The 22,264-nt window shown below is 32.6% G+C and overlaps 1 protein-coding gene and 1 long non-coding RNA gene across 2 annotated transcripts in view; one reads left to right on the forward strand and one right to left on the reverse strand.

Moving 5' to 3' along the window:
* The window catches only part of timeout (circadian regulator timeout), a 1,081,463-nt gene that overhangs the window by 22,151 nt on the left and 1,037,048 nt on the right, over positions 1-22,264 (forward strand). The window lies entirely within an intron of this gene.
* Positions 2,244-2,633, reverse strand: LOC142221692 (uncharacterized). Its single transcript, XR_012718193.1, has 3 exons — positions 2,583-2,633; positions 2,413-2,474; positions 2,244-2,347 (listed from the first exon to the last, which is right to left on the reverse strand). It is a non-coding gene; the product is annotated as an uncharacterized LOC142221692 (long non-coding RNA).

The raw sequence follows: 22,264 nt of genomic DNA on the forward strand, positions 1-22,264 counted from the left end.
GCTTGTGAATTCTTTTGGCATTTGGAAGATTATCAAAAAATATTCGGGCTTCATAACCAAATATAGAAATTTTCTTACAAATTCTATTTGCACCGTTAACAGCTGGTGCTCATTACTGAATATTGCTTTTGAAAAACTACTCCATGTCAGTTGTGCTAATCATTGGTGAAATGATACATTGTAGACCCATAGTTTTGGTTGATGTAACCATATACGAAACAGAGAGAAAAGTTACCACTGTGGCCAAATGGAAAAAGTTTTATATGTGAAAGATAGATCTTTTAGTGCTCTATACGATGGTAAAAACGGATACAGCTAAATGTGTTTGGGAGTCTCAATATATGACTTGGAAAAAAGTGGAGGCACTGCTCCTCGAGAGAAAAGTGACCACTGTGGCCAAATGGAAAAAGATGGGGTTCCAGATTTATATGTGAAAGATTGATCTGTTAGTGTTCTATCCGATGGTAAAAACGGATACAGCTAAATGTGTTTGGGAGTCTCAATATATGACTTGGAAAGTAAAATTATTTAAATTAAAATTATTGTTATAAGTAACGAGTTGATCTCATTATGCATTATGTTAAATATAAGGTATGTCAAATAAATTAAACCGTAAAAACATAAAAAACTTAATGTCCGTGAAGTTAAAGTTAACTTTATCTTAGCGGAGACAAAAACCGAGCTATGTTCACTTTGTACAAAAGTTCAGCTAAATAATGAACATAGCTCAATTACGTAGGAAGGAAAAATGAATATTAAATAAAATTATTAATTTTTAATGCGAAACATCCTGTAGGTAAACGAAGCTAAAGCAATTTAATAGAAATATGTATAAAGTGCTGGAAAAAATACAAAGATTTATTGAAAATCCCACATAGTCAGCGAAAATTGGACTATAAAACTGAAAGCTAAAATTTAGAATTTAGGTCACTGTGCCAAAACTCGGCATGGGGGGATATACCAAGTAGTGGTAGAGACAGCTCTCCCCGAGTAGAATACGAATCTGAAATCAGATTATTCAATTGGTAAACAGTTTTTGAGAAATTTCGGTCTTAAGTTGAAATTCAGATTTTGGGCCGATTTTAGTATTTGGGCCAGTGGCCCAAATACTAAACCAATTGAATAATCTGATTTCAGATTCGTATTCTACTCGGGGAGAGCTGTCTCCACCACTACTTGGTATATCCCCCATGCCGATTTTTGGCACAGTGGCCCAAATACTAAAATCGGCCCAAAATCTGAATTTCAACTTAAGACCGAAATTTCTCAAAAACTGTTAACCAATTGAATAATCTGATTTCAGATTCGTATTCTACTCGGGGAGAGCTGTCTCCACCACTACTTGGTATATCCCCCCATGCCGATTTTTGGCACAGTGACCTAAATTCTAAATTTTAGCTTTCAGTTTTATAGTCCAATTTTCGCTGACTAAGTGGGATTTTCAATAAATCTTTGTATTTTTTCCAGCACTTTATACATCCCAATAAACACAAACGTTTGAAAAATGCTAAATTTCAACAATTTTTCAAACATTTTTTCAAAGGATTAGGGTAATATTCAAGTTGAGAAATTGTTGAGAAAATCGCGTTCTCAACAAAAAACAGACATTACCCTCAACAGTGAAATTCAACACATTAGCAATAATATATCAAGTGTTATCCTCAAATTGAAATGCATCGCTACTCAATAATTTGTCAAACAATTTTCGATGCGAGTCAAATTCAAAATTAACATCGTTGCAAATAATTTTCAACCTACATTTGTATGAATGATATCCCCACTTCAAATTGAAAGTCAAAGACAAAATTCTATGAATTTTGTATAATTTATTCATTTTCATCAAAATAAAATATATAATAATACACTACACTGCATAATACACTACAATACCAATTGATAAATAATAATCTTATTAAACATATCAACAAATAAGAACAAAAAAAAACAAACAACAAAACTTTAAATATCTTAAACATTACTAGTAAACACTTTTGTATTGATAATTCGTTTTCCTTCCTTTTGGTGTCATAAAACAGCATTAAAATTTATTAACATGCGGCAATTTGAAATTAGGAACGTACTGGACCGCGTGTTAGAATTGATTTCCAGCAGAAGGAATTCACAAAATATCCATTTTAAACTGATAATAGCATATGAATTAAACTGACGATGTGATGCACATTTTCATCCAGAAGTTGTTGATTTCAACAATTTATTGTTTTTAACAATTTTAATTGGTTGCACTTGTAATGTTTCTGGAAACTTTTTCTTTTCGATAAGCCACTCATTTTTCATTGGTCAGCTTCTTAATGTTTGCAAGAATGTAGCATCCAAAGATTTTAGTTTTCTGCAAAGAGATTTAAATTTAGTGACTTCTCTAAAGTGTTGATTTAATTTTTCATATTGACGTACCAATTATTATAAACTATTTGAAGCAGTTTCAGTTAATTGTCCACCATTTTTTCATCGGTCAGCTTTTTAATGTTTTCAAGAAGGTAGAATCCATAATTTTAGTTTTCTGCAAAGAGATATAAATTTAGTGACTTCCTTAAAGTTTTATTTAATTTTTTATTTTCACTTACCTATTTTTATAAACTATTTGGTTATTTGTCTAAAATTTTCCATTTTTATTTCTTGCAATTGACCACGAACTTCGTTGCACAAATAAGTATTGAAAACCACATGGTTTTTTCGTTGCATTTTAGGGTAGTGTTTTGTCAAAGTTTTCTCATATTATCTTCAACACCTTTTCAAAGATTTCGTCAACATTTTGGCAAATTGGAAGTAATTCGCAAACAATTTGAAGATGTATTGAAGATGAGCTATTTCAAGTCAAGTTGAATTTATGTTGAAAATTATATTTACCCTCAAACTGAAAAGTTGTTGCATTTGAAAAACTCTCATCCTGTGTTTATTGGGATATTTCTATTAAATTGCTTTAGCTTCGTTTACCTACAGGATGTTTCGCATTACAAATTAATAATTTTATTTAATATTCATTTTTCCTTCCTACGTAATTGAGCTATGTTCATTATTTAGCTGAACTTTTGTACAAAGTGAACATAGCTCGGTTTTTGTCTCCGCTAAGATAAAGTTAACTTTAACTTCACGGACATAAAAACTTACAGTGTTTATACTTGTAACTTTAGGTAAATCCGCCTGCCACGATATTTTGAATTACCAATCGCAAGATCATACAACGACAAAATTGGTATAATATCGCACTTCAATACAATTTTGAGACCATTTTGGCTTCTATTTCTTAGGGTTAAGAAAATACAGTGCACTCGCGGTAATATGAACTAATTAAAACAAAGAGAGTTCACGTTAGCGAACTTTGAATTTCAGAACAAAAAATTGGCATATTAGCCAATTATTATTTTTATTTTTGTTATTAGTAATATTAAACACTTAAATTAATAATTTAATTTCATGAAAAATAAAAAAGAAAAAAAAAATACAAAAACAAAAAAACTATCGAAAAATATCAGTGAATTACAAAGCATTTTAAACTAATAATTAAAATTCACGAAAAGAACAAAACGAGATCACAAAAAAATTCATTGGTGTATTTGAAATCGTATTTGGTATTATTGTTAGTCCCCCACGTTATAAAAACTTAATCAATTTCTTGCAACACGATTTCAACGATTTTTACTGTAGCATCCACTTTTTCCAGGCTATATATTGAGACACATCTCGCAATATTGGATAGAGTACTAAAAGATCTATCTTTCACATATAAATCTGGAACACCATCTTTTTCCATTTGGCCACAGTGTTAACTTTTCTCTCGAGGAGCAGTGCCTCCACTTTTTTCCAAGCCATATATTGAGACTCCCAAACACATGTAGCTGTATCCGATTTTACCATCGGATAAGGCACTAAAAGATCTATCTTTCACATATAAATCTGGAACCCCATCTTTTTCCATTTGGCCACAGTGGTCACTTTTCTCTCTGTCTCGTATATGCAACATTACTGCGATTCGGAAGATTTCCGGCAAAAAGTTTTAATTCCAATCGAAAGCTATCGTTTCAGTTTATCTTTGGCTAAAAATTGGCATTTCTATCTCTTCCCGTTTGGCCAATTTATGCCAATTTCTATGGAGGATTATATAAAAAAATATTAGTATATAATTCATTTTTTTCACATATAGGTGGCGCTGAAACGAATTTTCATATACGGAATTATTTTCCCTTACATCATATACTTTACCTAGGAACTATCTTTCTGTCCGAAGCACTTTAAATCTTTCTAAGACAAAGTATACTTATTGGAAGTACTGATTTTTTGTGATCCAAATGAAAATGTGTTTGAAAAACAAACTTTTTACTGTTATAATAAAATTCCAAGCAAACTGTTTTCTGTGTGCACAGAGAATACAGATTGGTTAGGTTAGGTGGCAGCCCGAAGTATAAGCTTCACTTAGACTATTCAGTCCATTGTGATACCACATTTGTGAACTTATCTCTTATCACCAAGTGCTGCCCGATTCGATGTTAAGCTCAATGACAAGGGACCTCATTTTTATAGCCGAGTCCGAACGGCGTTCTACATTGCAGTGAAACCACTTAGAGAAGCTTTGAAACCCTCAGAAATGTCACCAGCATTACTGAGGTGGGATAATCCACCGCTGAAAAACTTTTTGGTGTTTGGTCGAAACTTGGTTCCAACCCACGACCTTGTGTATGCAAGGCGGGCATGCTAACCATTGCACTACGGTGGCTCCTTTAGGGATGTAAAGAACTCTACATTTTAATTTCAGGCCTATAAATTAAAATACGCCACTTGAGAAAAGAAAACAAAAAAATTAACTTTATTTATTTGTTTTTATTTATTTATAAACTAATACATTGTTTATTTGTATTTAAAATGCCGTTCAAACAAACATCATATATTTTTACACACTCTATTTTATTTCAATTTCAAAAATAAGTAATCATTCCATATTTACATCGTGCCCATCAAATGTACAAACACAGACATCATGTAACTGTAAATAAAAATTAATGATTCATATAGCAAAATGCAGAACAAAAAATAGGTACATTTTTTCAATTCACTCTCCTTTTTTGTGTTCACATAAAACCACGTGCCACTTCTGAATAAATATATTAACACAAAAAACAGTAAATCCGTATTCTCTGTCCATTCCAAGAAACAATCAACACACTACACACAAAAAAAATTTTTTCTGATTCAATCACCAAATTAATTGATCCAATTAATTTTTTAATTGAAATGTCTTCAATCACGAAAATGATAGTATCAATCACAGTTTTAATTGGGCATAGAAAAAATTCTTGATTAAAAAATTAATTGATTTTTTCAGCAAATTTCAATTAATTTTTTAATTGATTCAAAAACCGAAAAGACACCAAATTCTATTTTTCCACTTAGTTTTGATTTATTTCTCGATGTTATTTTAGAGTAGAGTCTTTAATCTAAATAACCTATAAATATTTTCCATATTGGTGAGATCCAAAATACATTTTTGTAAACTTCTTTAGAAATAAACGAAAAATACGAAAATTTGAGACAATTTTTCTACTGTATGTTTCTAGTAAATGGACATTCATACGAAAACTATAGCTGACACTTTTTCGAGTTCTTTTTTGTATTTTTGCTCACTGAAGGACATTATAGGCCAAATAGCGCTTATTTTCGTAAGGCCACTTGGTCACAATTCAAGAATCAAATTTTCAAAACAAGCTCATATAGCTCTTGAAGTATTTGAGGTAGGTTTTCAAAATGGCAATTTTTGTTCTACATGCTGTTAGTTAGTACAAGTAAAAACAGAAGAAAAATTAAAATTTTTAACATTAGGTTTATTTCGGTAGTGAAAGGGTTAACTGAATTAGTCTTCCGAATTTGGTTAAAAAGTTAATTGTATCAACTAATTTTTTAATTAAAAATTTAAAAATTTTTAATCATTGACTTAATTAACTTAATGTTTCTATCATGATTAAAAAGTTAATTGTATCAATTAATTTATTAATTGAAAAAATTTTCAACTTCAATTAACTTTTTAATTGGAAATATTTTGGTGATATTTTTTTCTGTGTACTGACGCGCAAAATGAAAATCGTGTGTACCTGCTCAATGTTTTTTATAAAATTATTTTCGCTGCAAAAAATTAAATGGTCACGAAAATAATGTACATGGTCTTTATGGCCATGTAAAGGTTCTAGACATGTCTATACTTAACCTATAAAAATACTTTTTTCCCTGTAAAAAAGTCAAAAAATTGAATGGTCAGGTATATGATTTTCCCGACCATTTAATGGTCTCAAATTCTATCATTTAAATGATAGAACATGTTTGTGGTATTTGAGAACCATTCAAATGCTTATTGCCACCATACATTTTTCTCCGCTCGAAAACTATTTTTACAAAGACAAAATACATGGTTGTCGCGGCATTAAATGAATGCGGCAACCATGTCCAAACATGTTTTTTCTGTGCGTGTATGGACTTTATCCCGACTACTCTGTCTTACGTGGCATTTATAGAAATTTAGAAAAAAGTGGTATAATATGGGTAACTTTTTCGTCATGGGAAAATCGCCCAAATTTATTCAAATTGTTAACAGTTTGTTTTTCAATACTTATAAGTATTGCTTATTGCAAAAGAATATTTAGTATTTTAAATAATTTATATACTAAAAATAAATCAGAATTGGCTAATAGTAACTAAATTTGTAATTAGACAAAAAGAATTGGAATCTCTTCTAAAGACACAACTTTAACTAATGGGGTAATTTTAACTTTTTTGTTTCAAATAGATTAAAAACAGGGTAAGAATTAATAAATGGTACAAATTATTTCAATTTTGTAGAAAAAATTTATTTCTAGAAAAATTCCGAATTTTTGAAAATATTTGGGATCAAACGTTTCAGACAAAATCTAAAAATCTTCAAAAATTATAAAACTTATTTATTTGGTAAACTATCACAACATTTGTCTATTCACCTTCAAAACACTGAATTCAGATCACCCCTTACGACGTGCTGTTGAAATGGTGGGCATCCGTCCTATAACAAGCCCTTAGGTTAGGTTAGGTGGAAGCCCGATGTATCACACACAAAAAATTTTTTCTCTGATTCAATCACCAAATTAATTGATCCAATTAATTTTTTAATTGAAATGTCTTCAATCACGAAAATGATAGTATCAATCACAGTTTTAATTGGGCATAGAAAAAATTCTTGATTAAAAAATTAATTGATTTTTTCAGCAAAATTCAATTAATTTTTTTATTGATTCAATTAAAAATTTAATTGATGTTGATTGCAAAACGCAATTAATTTATTAATTAAAAAAGGTAACTATTTTTAATTACTTAGTTAGATTGGCTTAGAGTTTTTATTTGGATTAACAAATGATTGTTTGAAATACATTTTTAATTAAAAAAGTAAAAAAAAATCAGCACTTTTTTTAACTGAATTAGTCTTCCGAATTTGATTAAAAAGTTAATTGTATCAATTAATTTTTTAATTAAACTTTTAAAAAATTTCAATCATTGACTTAATTAACTTAATGTTTCTATCATGATTAAAAAGTTAATTGTATCAATTAATTTATTAATTGAAAAAATTTTCAAATTCAATCAACTTTTTAATTGGAAATATTTTGGTGATATTTTTTTCTGTGCAGGCTCACTTAGACTATTCAGTCCATTATGATACCACATTGGTGAACTTCTCTCTTATCACTGAGTGTGCCCGATTCCACGTTTTTTATAGCCGAGTCCGAACGGCGTTCCGCATTGCAGTGAAACCACTTAGAGAAGCTTTGAAACCCTCAGAAATGGCACCAGCATTACTGCGGTGGGATACTCCACCGCTGAAAAACTTTTTGGTGTTCGGTCGAAGCAGGAATCGAAACCACGACCTTGTGTATGCAAGGCGGGCATGCTAACCATTGCACCACGGTGGCTCCCATACACATTGGTTGGGACGATCGAATTTATTGCCAACCTCCTTTTGGCAGTTGCAGCTACTACTAGTTGGCAGTTGTGTCTCCCAAATAATTCGGTCCTGTCAATCAATCAAACGATGGCAAGGAGAACTTACATGACATAAAGAGTTGATTTTTTCAACCAATTAATTCTGCTGTAAGTACCTTCATCATTCGGTTATTTCGGTTGTGTCAAGCATCTCTCGGAGTACATACAACCAAGTTACCAAACAAGAAATGATCCCGCTATCTAAATTTCAAATGAAAGAAGTGCAGTTTTTATATAGCTTATTTAAATTTCTTTTATTAAATGGTGCCGTACACTCAAGACTTAACATTATGTTAAGCATATAAAAGAAAGGTCATAGCTTCGCTCCGAAAGTTTTGAAATTTTGCACAGAGATGGTATAGACATTTATATCTACCGAATGGTGCAGAGTATAATATAGTCAACCTTAGTGAAACAATATTTTCTTTCATGTAAAGATACCCTGTTTTAGGTCGAATCACTTAACCCTTTCACTACCGAAATAAGCCTAATGTTATTTTGTCATTTTGAGAACCTACCTCAATTACTTCAAGAGCTATATGAGCTTGTTCTGAAAACTTGATTCTTGAATTGTGACCAAATGGCCTTAGGAAAAGAAGCGCTATTTGGCCTATAATATCTTTCAAAGTGAGAAAAAATACAAAAAAAAAAAGAATCCTTGTCTTCTAGGCCTGATTTGCTTGAAGTGTGCTAAATTTGGTTGATATACAAATATCGATCATTATGATTTTTATTGAGTTTTGAAGGAAAAATTATTTTAAGAAATATTGCTGAATAAATCATTTCCAAAATTCGTATAAAAAAAATTCCAAAATTCCAAAATCCCCAATATTCTCTGCTGTTTACTGCTAGGATATTTAAACCTTTTGTAGTAAGTTAGTGGACTTTTTAGACTTTTTAGACCAGCGAACGACTTAGCGGTCGGTGATTTTTTAAATCAACGTTTTTGGGATGAAACAAGCAAAAAAGTTTAGTGAAGTTTAGCAAAAAATTGTTACGACACTCGATATTTACTTGAAATGCTAACATGTACAACTTTTAATCTAAAGCACATATGTACACAATTTTGTAGGGAATGCGGTTAAGAAAACAAGGATCCACCTAAAACACGGACCTTCAAACACGGAGGTTCAAAATACTGACCCCACTTTGTTGAAAGTTTGCAAAAAAATAAATAAATTGTGGGGCCCAAATCGGCTCATAATTGCGGCTTTGGCAGCTAACACAAAATTGCATACACCCAAGGTAACGAAATTTAAATGCCTACAGATCAGCCCGTGGATCCATTAGGGATCCACAAACTTGCAAATTTGGAGACAAAACACCTCAGCTATCCTTTCAAAAACTGTGTATCGGTCTATATGAGATTACTCGAAAATACGGACCGATAAACATCATATTTGGCACATATATTTCTGGACCGAGATACCTCTAGATTTCCATATTTAGGAAAATCGGCCAAAAATGGCTGTGTCTACAAGGCCAAGTATCAACTCAGAGATAGGTCTATCTGCAGGCTATACAAAAACAAGGCCCGATATTTTGCATTCACAAATGTTAATTTTATTATTTGAATCGTCAGTGAGCGTGCATACCCTGAAAAAAAGTTTACGTCATACTAAAGATTACGCAACCTAAATTTTAGGATACGCAATTTACAAATAATTAAAGAGAAATTTCTTTAAAATAATAGAATTTTAATTAAAATAAATTTTACAATCTTTGCTTCAACATTTTTTTTATTAAATTTAGGACAAACGTTTGCAAATTTGCGTCTCTCCGTTAGAGTCGTATGTCTTGAGCTAAGGCAAATTTTCCTTAAAGTAAAGAAACTCATTTTTGATTTAAAGAAATCTTCCTTAAATTAAAAGAAATATTGAATCTTTAGATTAAAGATAAAAAACGGCAATCGACAGTCGCAAATCTTTCAACGAGATAGCTGAGCAGCACAATATTCACCTAATATGGAACATACCGCGGAACTGCGAAGCGGATGAGTTAGCAAGGCTGGGGACTATCTTACATATTCCAGGGGAACTAGCATCTGTTGGTATGCCTCTGACTACTTATAAGCTCTTATTGCGTGAGAAGACAAATGTTCGATGGGAGAATTGCGAGGGTTGTAACGACACCCAGCAAATATGGTCCCATTTAAACTTAAACCGCACACTAGATATGCTAGTGTTCTCGAGAATTCAGATATTACTCCTGATATCTGCTATAACGCAGCGACCGCCTGATAGGCGATTTTGCAAAAACTATTGGCGCGAAGTATGACTATTGTATGAGCTGTCATGATACGGTGGAAAAGGAATCAATTAAACACCTCTTGTGTGAGTGTCCTGCATTTTGTGTGAGGCGTAAGCGAATTTTAGGGGCATATAGCTTTAGATTACTGGCGGATCTGGTAAATGTTAACTTTAGCAGTCTGCTAATGTTTTTGGAACAATCTGTTTAGTTCAACAGAAGAAATTAATCGAGAAGGTTCAGCAGTTAAAACTAGACGTGCCCATATGTAATAGGTACTTTTAGTTAATGTGGACTGAATAGTCTAAGTGAGCCTGAAATTTAATCGGACTGCCACTTCAACCTAACATAAGATAAAAACGCTTCACACATAGGCTAAGACTTAGTTTGAGGATTTAGCATATTTGGTTTAAAGTTTGCTTTTTTGTTAATTAAGATGTCATTTTTGACTTTGGTATCCGTTATAATTTTGATTTTTAAACTGGCATCTGTTTGTACGTGAATGCTTTATTAACATACCGCGAAACGAGAATTAAAATTCGATAAATTAGATATGTATCTTAACTTAATCTTTATTTTAAAGTCGCCGCATCTTTTGCTCGGAATTAATACCAAAATTCTTGAGAGAAGGTTAAAATGTTTGGATCCAAGTAAACTTATTTTGAGTGTGATTGCAACAGAGAGACGGACATGGTTATATCGTCTTAGAATTTCTCCCTGATCAAAGATATATATATATATATACTTTATATAGTCGGAAATCGATATTTCGATGTGTTACAAACGGAAGGTACAAACTTATTACACCCCCATCACCATTCTATGGTAGTGGGCAGAGAATGAAGCCGCCGAGTAGCGCTGCCAAATTTTATTCATGTGCTCATCTCTATTACACATCCTATACTATATACTGACTTCTTTTATGCTTGGTTTATTGAAGAACCTTTCATAACACTACGTAGTTGCCTAGATCCTCGATATACTTTAGTTAAGAACTTTCATTATAATTTGCAAACGAAGTGAAATCAAAAGCACTTTCTTTTCGCGTAAATATTTAAGACTTTCCCTTTCGCCAAAAGGTGATTATAAATCAAGAAGAAAACTATTTGCAGGAAATTTTTAAAATTCTTTGAAAAACTTTTGCTCTAACACTAAAACACTTGGCAAATATTTAAATTACTAACAGCAGCAAATCTATCGTGTTGGCCAAGGGTTTAGGTAGCTCCAAGAACATTGCTTTTATTATGCACTTTTCTATTTAGCCGAAAGAAAATCAGCTTACTCACCCACCCAGTACCAATATTCAATTCACTAGCAGCATTTTCATTCAATTTAATTTTAAAATGAATGAAGGGCAAAAAAAGCAAACCGGAAAAGGGGAACTAGCAGAAATAATAAAAAGTACATTTTTCATTTGGCCCCTTTGATGGACACAAGTCCAAATCTCGTTTCCATCACTCACGCCTTACTGCCGCCACACTACCTTTGAAGGCCATCGCCATTTTTTGCTTCATGCAAAAAGTCACTACGTAAAGGAAGAAGCGTACGGAAGTTATGCCCATACATTGGACTTGTTCATTGGACCATCCATGGTCCCTCGTCCATTTGTTGTTGTTGAATTTAGTTTGAAGGAAACTTTAGAGAATTGCCAAGCAAAACATACACTCTGGTGAACAACAAACCATCATCCCCAGCAATGAAATCCAACGTAAAAGCAAGAAAGGCCAAATCATTCTGAAAAGAAAAACTTACCGAAAAAAAACACAAGAACTCCTACAGGACCAAAAAGAGAAAAATAAGAGCAAAACTGAATAGAATGGCAAGCATAATACGGACACAAAAAAATCCTCAAGTCAACTTTTGAAAACAAATTAAACAAATTAAAAATAATGGAAAAGTACAATAACAACAAAATAACACACAAAGAATTCTATAGAAAATAAAATTAAACCGGAAACAAACGTAAAGAATGGACTTATTTTTCTCGTTCTCAACGACGGCCCTGCTAGGATAACTACTCGATGTAAGAAAGTAAAAAAAATGAAATAGTATTTTTTTTTTGTTTTAACTTACTTAAATAGCAAATGGAATTAAGGACAATAGCCAACTTTACATGGTGTTCGTCGATAAAAATGGATTTAAATTAGGGTATTTTGGGATTCTTTAAAACGAACAATGAATTGTCTAATTGTTGGGTCAAGTAATTGTGGTTCTGCAACATTACAACTTGAAAATAGGGGTGACCAAAATAATATGTACGTCCTTCGCAAGTAAACCGGATTATTTGGTTTGTTCACAAACTGCACAAGTTGAAATGGCTTCTCATCAAATGTAAACAAATTCGGTAACTGGCCATTTTTGTATAAGCGAAGCAACTCTTTGGCTCCTTCTATTTTTTTTTCATCGTTGAGCTCTTGCACTTTTTGGAACTTCCAAGCTCATTTTTCCAATATGTTTAGCATTCATACTACATACAAAATTTTTTTCTGGTTCAATCACGAAATTAATTGATCCAATTTTTTAAATCACAGAAAGGATAGTATCAATTAAAAATTAATTGAAGGCCAATTCAAAAATTAATTGACCGAATTAAAAAATTAATTGATACTATTAATTTTTGTTTCAATTAAAAAATTTGTTGAATCAATTAAATTTTTAATTGAATATTTTTTAAAACTCAATTAAAATTTGAATTGGAAAAATGTTCGTGAAATTTTTTTCTGTGCAGCGATATGTTCAGATCAGAAGAAAGTTTTCTATCACTGCGGCGTGAATTTCGATTGGATCTGGCCTTCTCTTGTCGCGCATTGTTATCGTTTTTTTCTCCACTTTTTGGACGAAACTAAAAATTCATTCACATTTAAATGATGCAGGGCTCTAAAGACAGCCATTTGGGACTTTTCAGCCAAATATAAAGCAATCGCATTAACACTCTTGAATTCCATCAAGAGTGTTATTTCTGAATGCAATAGGTCAAAATACTTTTGTAAAAATAATTTACTTTACGTAAGTTATTGAATTCATTACTTGTCCGAGTGTCTGCTGATACATTTATTGTTACGAATAGCAATAACCAGCAGCGTCACGACTGGAGAAAAGTGGCGAAAACTCAACCCTCTCATCCATTAACAAAAAACGTCTGGTAATCAATAATCCGGATAATACAAATTGGTAAACAGACTCTTACAATAATCGGCTGCGATGAAGCTGGAGCAAAGTCAACATGAATGGATAGGATTATATATGTGCGACAAACATGCTACATGTTCCCCGTGCAAAAATAACATTTTGCTCTTGAAACATGTTGTGTATAAACATACACTTCTCCATATAAACCGATCAAGAAATGATTTGCATTATATAGGTATTTAATCTCCTTCCATATGGACTAAGAAGACTTAAGGTACCTTGCCATCGGCAAGTGCTACACAACTTAAGTAAGTAATTCGAGTGCAGATGACTGTCTTTAGTATAACTTTTTACGCAATCCATCATGGAGGGAACATAAGATTCGGCGAACTTACACTAAAAAAAAGTGAACTCTCTATTTCACTAAAGCCCATTTAACTTTATTTTAGTTCATGGAATTATTATGTTTGGAAAAAGTTTCCTTTATTCTAATAATTTTTTGCGTACGTTAGTTAAATTAACTAAACCCGAGGAAAAAAATATACACAAATTAAGCATAAAGTTTAACTAAATTCGTGTCTTCCACAAAATAGATCATTATTTCTTTAAAATTGTAAATTTTACTACAAATGCGTTGATCATGAACTTCGTATGTCACTAAAGACATTCTTGCAATTTTGAACTCCAATTTTTTCCTTCAAACTACAATTTTTTCTTTAACAAGTGAAAAAACTAATTATGTCTAAAAAAATTTCTTGAATTTGTCGAAAAATATTTACTTATTTTTATGACATCGGCGTGATGCCAGCGTTTGTAATACTGTTTAGTTCAAATTTTCTAAAAATATTCAAAATTTTCTAAAATTAACCGAAAGTTTTCTTCCTGGTGGGTTCAGTGTACGCCCGCATATACTTGCTTTTGCTTGTTTCTTATAAAACACCAAATTGGGCAACGTTTTAAGTTTTTATCGGCCATTTCGATCAACTAGTATATGAGGTCTTTCTTAAAACTCGGCAGTTAAACATACAAAAAATTTAAAAAAAATCTCATTTGGCAAAGCACAGATTGCTAACAGGTTGGCTGTTAAGTCCCCGATCTAACAAAGAAAAACACATTTTTTTGCCAAAATTCGTTTTTCTTATTCAACATAGTTCCCTTCAAGAGCGATACAACGATTATAACGACCTTCCAATTTTTTGATACCATTTTGGTAGTACTCCTTCAGTTTTGCCTCAAATTAGGCCTCAGTTTCGGCGATCACCTCTTCATTGCAGCCAAATTTTTTCCCTGCGAGCATCCTTTTGAAGTCTGAGAACAAGAAAATGTCGCTGGGGGCCAGATCTGGAGAATACGGTGGGTGGGAAAGCAATTCGAAGCCCAATTCATGAATTTTTGCCATCGTTCTCAATGACTTGTGGCACGGTGCGTTGTCTTTGTGGAACAACACTCTTTTCTTCTTCATATGGGGCCGTTTTGCCGCGATTTCGACCTTCAAACGCTCCAATAAGGCCATATAATAGTCACTGTTGATGGGTTTTCCCTTCTCAAGACAATCGATAAAAATTATTCCATGCGCATCCCAAAAAACAGAGGCCATTACTTTGCCAGCGGACTTTTGAGTCTTTCCACGCTTCGGAACACGTTCCTTTGATATCTTTAAGGCCTCTGCTATCTCGATCCACTTCATTTTACGGTCATTCAAAATCATTTTGTTGATTTTTTTTGATGTTTTCATCGGTAACCACCTATTTCGGGCGTCCACTGCGTTCACCGTCCTCCGTGCTCATTTCACCACGCTTGTATTTTGCATACCAATCAACTATTGTTGATTTCCCTGGGGCAGAGTCCGGAAACTCATTATCAAGCCAAGTTTTTGCTTCCACCGTATTTTTCCCCTTCAGTATTTTAAAGTATTTTATAAAAACACGAAATTCCTTTTTTCCATTTTTTTTTCACAATAACAAAAGTTGCTTCACAAAAGACGCTCTATGTCACAAACTAATTGACTTACAGACGTCAAATTTTGACACGAATCATTTGAAGGTTGGTACTATATAAAAAAAAAATAAGAATAAAGTTTGAAATTTTGGAAGGAACACACAAAAACAAATCTGATTCAATCACGAAATTAATTGATCCAATTAATTTTTTAATTGAAATGTCTTCAATCACAGAAATGATAGTATCAATTAAAAAATTAATTGGCAGTCAATTAAAAAATTAATTGATCCAATTAAATATTTAATTGATACTAATAATTTGTGTGATAGATTTTTATTTCAATTAAAAAATTTGTTGAATCAATTAAATTTTTAATTGAATATTTTTTAAAACTCAATTAAGATTTTAATTGGAAAAATTTTCGTGAAATTTTTTTCTGTGCAAAAATTCTAACAACAGAAGAACGTGGAGTCGAGTATAAACATACACAAATAATTTTATAATGCACATAAATTTATGTAGGTGTGAACAGTTGTTTACTAGCATTTAACACCATTTTAAATGCATTTAAAACTTATCGTGTTTTGTACTTAATTTCATTTTTACCTTTAAGGCCGGTATTAAGTTGGCATTATCGCTCTAAAATGATGTTTTGACTTTTACTTTTCTTTAATAATAATGCATTTTAAAGAAAATAAACTTTTTCAATTCTTTTAGCTACAAAACTCCAACTTAATGCTCGCTTTTATATTTGAAGGTGTCCTCCAGGACTACTTATTAATAAAGAGGAACTAAGTTTGGTTTTTATACATTTTACTGTTTAATTTTTCACTATTTCCTCCATTTTTCATTTTACTGTCCCAACTCTAAAAAGAGTATAGTGCCCTTTCGTTATTGTTATGAAGATCCCTTTGTAATTTTTGTATATTTTCCACCGTGGTTTTTTTTTGTGAATATTTTGACTTACTCCTCGTACGTTCCGATTTCTTTTAAAGAACCACGAAAAAAATTGTGCCCATAATGCCAAAATGATAAACAAAATACATGTCCACACCAGTGTTGAAATTTAGAGGGTTTTTAACCGTTTGGGGGGATTTTTAGGGGTAACTTTAATTTGGGGGTCTTTTTAGGGGCAAAAAATATTTAACATCCAATAAAGTGAAACAATTCTCAACCAAATTCGGAAAACATACGAGGGAGATCAGCACAAATCCCTCGATATAAGCAAGTATGCATTAGGGTAGCTTTCGCTAACCTTTTCAAGTGCATCCTTTGAAAATGCATTTCTAATATTCGACATGGTTAAAAACAAATTAAGAAACCGTATCATAACTTTGACGACTGAAAGCATTTTAAGAGTTAAATATTCCTTACATTATTCCTTAAATTCCTTACACTACAAGTGAAACGATTAAATTATTTACTTGCAACAAATCATACAATGCAAAGGGAGAACATTTAAACATTTTGAATGCATATACTGAATTCAACTTTTGTTGATTTGATTTTGAATTAATGTCCCAGCAAAAAAAGCGTCGCCAAAAAAGTAGTGAAAATGTTCTTTTTGGATCCGGAAGTGGAGCAAAATTGGCGCAGAAGCGATGAATTTAACATGGGCTTGTCATAGGACAGATGTCCACCATTTCAGCAGCCCTTGCACTGAATTTGAATAATTTTTTAGGGTGTGATCTGAATTCAGTGTTTTGGATGTGAATTAAAAAATTTTGCGGTATTTTGCCAAATAAATAATTTTTATATATTTTTTTTTATAATTTTTAATACATTCTAAAGCTTGTCTGAAACGTTTGGATTCAGCATTTTTACCCGCAAAATTTGAATAATTTGTTCCATTTTATTAATTTTTACCCTGTTTTTAATCTATTTGAAACAAAACAAGTTAAAATTACCCATTAAAAATATGAAAAAAGCGAGTTATATAAATTTATTTAGAAGAACTTTCTGTGTAATTAAAATAAAGAACATCTTTGGAAGGACATTTTTGGAAGTGCTTTTAAAGTTATGGACATTTTTGGAAGTGCTTTTAAAGTTATGCCTTTAGAAGAACATCCAAATTTGTTTGCTGGGAGTGAATTGAAACATTTATTCATGGAATTATTTTCTCCTATCTGCTTTTGTAATTGATATACATATTATATTTTTAGATATTTTTTCGTAAAATTGATTTTTTGATGTACATTACTATAGTATTAATTTTTTTACATTTTTAACCTATTTGCATTACTAAAAATTTTTGGGGGTTTTTGAAAAAAAAAATTGGTACAATTTGGGGGTTTTTACTTAAGATTTGGGGGGGGGGGAAATTCCAAATTAATATTTAGCATATTAAATTTTTGGCGAAGCCTTATTAACATTCCCAAAACAAATGAACACATAAACAGTTTTCCGAAACAACATACAAGCGGTTTCACAGAAATTGCTCTTTTTGATTCTCTCGCTCCCTCCCGGTATCTATCTCTATTTCTTTCCCTATACTCTCTCTCTCTCTCTCTCTGTCGCTCTCTGAATAAAATATCACAACATATATATGTTTACTCGAAATTTGAAAATTTTTCACACATATTATTTTTATGAAACATTCATGTCCCAAACATAACATATTCTAACTTATTAACATGGACTGAATAGTCTAAGTGAGCCTGAATCTTAATCGGGCTGCCACTTTAACCTAACCTAACTTATTAACATATGTGTCCCAAACATTTAATGCTAGTTTAGGAACATTACATTTTTGCACTTAAATATATTGTGTTTAAAAAATTCTGCCCGAAACACATTTTATTTATATCGGAACATATGAAAAACATATTTTTCTAACAGTGCAGACGCCAGTATTTTACTTTGTTAACATTTTAGAAAAAACAAGTATATACGGCCGTAAGTTCGGCCAGGCCGAATCTTATGTACCCTTCACCATGGATTGCGTAGAAACTTCTACGAAAGACTGTCATCCACAATCGAATTACTTGGGTTGTGGTATCATATACAATCACCACGTACTAAATTTCAAGCAGATCGGATGAATTTTGCTTCTCCAAGAGGCACCGGAGGTCAAATCTGGGGATCGGTTTATATGGGAACTATATATAATTATGGACTGATAGGAACCAATTCCTGCATGGTTGTTGGATACCATATACTAATATCACGTACCAAATTTCAACCGAATGGGAAGAATTTTGCTCTTCCAACGGGCTCTGGAGGTCAAATCTGGGGATCGGTTTATATGGGGCCTATATATATTTATGGACCGATACCGGTCCATGGTTATTAGAGACCATATACTAACACCATGTACCAAATTTCAGCCGGATCGGATGAAATTTGCTTCTCTTAGAGGCCTCGCAAGCCAAATTTGGGGGTCCGTTTATATGGGGGTTATACGTAAAAGTGGACCGATATGGCCCATTTTCAATACCATCCGACCTACATCAATAACAACTACTTGTGCCAAGTTTCAAGTCGATAGCTTGTTTCGTTCGGAAGTTAGTGTGATTTCAACAGACGGCCGGACGGACGGACATGCTCAGATCGACTCAGAATTTCACCACGACCCAGAATATATATACTTTATGGGGTCTTAGAGCAATATTTCGATGTGTTACAAACGGAATGACAAAGTTAATATACCCCCCATCCTATGGTGGAGGGTATAAAAATTAATTGTGGGGTCAATGTCTCGCGGACTATAAGATATATCCGTACACACACGCTACCTTTTATGTGAAAAAATTGTCGAAATCATAATTGCGGATTTGACAGCTAAAACAAAGTTTCATACACCCGAGGTGAACAACTCCTCATCTTTTCAATTCAAAAGTTGCAGTATTATTTACAAAAAAAAAACGCTACAAAGAACCACTTTGTGTAGCCGGACACTTCTCCAAAGTGGCAATTGTCGTGAGACGTTTGCTATAATGACATATTTAAATTAACCTCCCAAATGTGGACAAAAATTTAGTTGACCAAGGGTGTGAACTTTTGAGAGATTGGTTGCACTATATTATTTGGTACAACATTTGTAGCAAACGGAGCATCAGAAGTTTGCATGCAAAGAAGATTCTTTAAATGCACTAAATACTGGCCTAGGCATGTTTATTTGGCTATATTCGTTACTTGTGTGTTGATGGTTATAGCGCTATTTTTGTGTCGTGGATAGTTTGTACAAAAATTAAAAAAGGGCCTTTTTTCTAGTCTACATTAAATTCTTTTTTACATGCAAATAAAGACGTCCACGTTTATCGAAAAAATTTACACTTTCTTCGTTTGGGACAAAGATGTATTTTTGCTTGTATATTGTGGCAATTTTTAAGTTAGCGTTTTGGTAGAAAATCGGACGTAGTACCTTAAAGCGAAAAACATTAAGGCTTTGAAGGATGGATAGATATATCTTAGCCTTAGCTTAGATTCCAATTGGTATCCTATAATTAGCTTCCAATTTATTTAAATTTTCCTCTTTAAATCTTAAGTGTTTTATAGCACCCAACGAACGAATATCAAAAATGTTTGTGGAAAACTTTTTTGCAATGACCCCGATTGCATGCTTTGGTAATTTGCCTTTAGCTATCCCTTACCTCGTTTATTTCGAAACGTAATTGCTTCTGCTCCTTCTGGGAACATTCGTTGGGTTTAATTTTATGAATTGTCGTAATTTTTAATTACTAGCCAAGCCATTATCCAGCCATTCAGACTGCCAGCTAAAGCAATTCTCGTGAAAGTGCATAACTAAAAATCAGCGGCTGATGACAATGACTGCGATGATGACAGAGCTGATGACTCGAAAAGCTATGATAAAACACCTCACGGAAATATAAACCTCATCCTTGTCCTCGTTTTTAGATTCTCGCCTAATAAGAATAACTCAGAGGATAATAAAATAAAACAAAAGTGAGACATAGACAATTATTTGTTGCCTTTTCCTTTTCTCCATTTGTTCGTTTCCTCTTACTGCCATTGGGGTTTTTGCATTTCAATGCAATCTTACTTCGACCTCAATACACTCAATGTTAAAGGTTAATGCATTTAAAAACCAGTAATAATCATAGAATGTATTTGCATTGAAAGTGTCAAATCAATTGGAATCGATTGGAAAAGAAATATTTTACTTCATTTATTATTCGTTCGCCGGGGTAATAATATGGCTGAGTGATCCAAAAGCAGATACAGTAATCCCTCGATTTACGTCGAGATTGGTTCCGGAATTTGACGACGTTAATCGGAACGACGTAAACCGAATTAGAAATGGCTCATACACAAAAAAAAAGTTATACAATTTTTATTGTTATTATAGAAATGAATGTTTTACAAGTTATTATAGAAATGAATGTTTCGATGTCATCATCGTTGGTACTTATTTCACTTATGGAAGGCGTTTCTGATAAAGTTGGCAACAAAATCGACGACGTATATCGAAGTTGGATGGAACAAAAAATTTGACGTCGTAAATCGAAACAACGTAAACCGAGGCGATGTAAATCGAGGGATTGCTGTATGTTTAACCAAGTAAGGAAAGTCTAAAGTCGGGCGGGGCCGACTATATTATACCCTGCACCACTTTGTAGATCTAAATTTTCGATACCATATCACATCCGTCAAATGTGTTGGGTGCTATATATTAAGGTTTGTCCCAAATACATATCACTCGATTTGGACAGAATTTGATAGACTTTTACAAAATCTACACGCAGAGAAGAAACATGATTGTCACAATCATATTCGAATAGCAAAATAATATGATAGTAGCTATTTTTGCGGCGATCATTCTTCCAGTTAAAAGAACATGCTCACAACCTAAAATGTTTTGATCTTTATGAAAAAACTGTTTTTCGTCGTCGAAACAAGGACGCCACTTGAGAAAAGGAAACACAAAATTAACTTTATTTATTTGTTTTTATTTATTTATAAACTAATTCATTGTTTATTTGTATTTACAATGTCGTGAAAGCAAACATCACATATTTTTGCACGCTCTATTTTGGTTCAATTTTAACAATAAGTAATCCATATCTACTTTGTGCCCATCAAATGTACCAATGCAGACATCATGTAACTGCAAATAAAAATTAATGATTCATATAGCAAAATGCAGAACAAAAAACAGGTACATTTTTTCAATTACACATTCCTTTTTTGTGTTCACATAAAACCACGTGCCACTTCTGTATAAATAAATTAACACAAAACGCAGAAATTCCGTATTCTCCGTTCATTCCAAGAAACAATCAAAACAAGTCTGACGCGCAAAATGAAAATCGTGTGTACCTGCTCATGTTTTTATTAAATTATTTTCGCTGCAAAAAAGTTAAAAAAATAAATTGCCACGAAAAAAATGTACATGGTCTTTACTTTATGTACATGGTTCTAGAAATATCTATACGTAATTTATGAAAATACTTTTTTCCCTGCAAAAAAGTAAAAAAATTGAATGATCAGATACATGATTTCCCTGACCATGTAATGGTCTGAAATTCTATCATTTAAATGATAGAACTTGTTTGCGGCATTTGAGAACCATTTAAATGCTTAAAGGGTGATACGGTCAAAATTTGGTCAATATAAACTTGACGTATTTCTTTCAATTTTGCATTTAAAAAACCTGAACTCCACTCATTTTGAAGGTGTGTGTGTGTAGAATGTTGCTCCTATTTTGATTTTGGAATTCACTCTTCAGTTGTCAAAATGCCGTCTAAGCAAGAAGAGCAGCGTATCGAAATCTGCATCGCGAAAATCCGAGCTACTCGCATGCAAAGCTGGCCAAATCGCTAAAAGTTGCCAAATCAACCGTTACAAATGTAATTAAAGTGTTTGGAGAACGTTTGTCGACAGCCAGGAAGTCTGGATCGGGGGGAAATCGAAAACCGGAAGCCGCTGAGACGACAAAGAGAGTTGCGGGTAGTTTCAAGCGAAACCCTAACCACTC

The sequence above is a fragment of the Haematobia irritans genome, chromosome 1 (assembly GCF_050003625.1).
Source record: "Haematobia irritans isolate KBUSLIRL chromosome 1, ASM5000362v1, whole genome shotgun sequence".
NCBI classification, from domain to species: Eukaryota; Metazoa; Arthropoda; class Insecta; order Diptera; family Muscidae; genus Haematobia; species Haematobia irritans.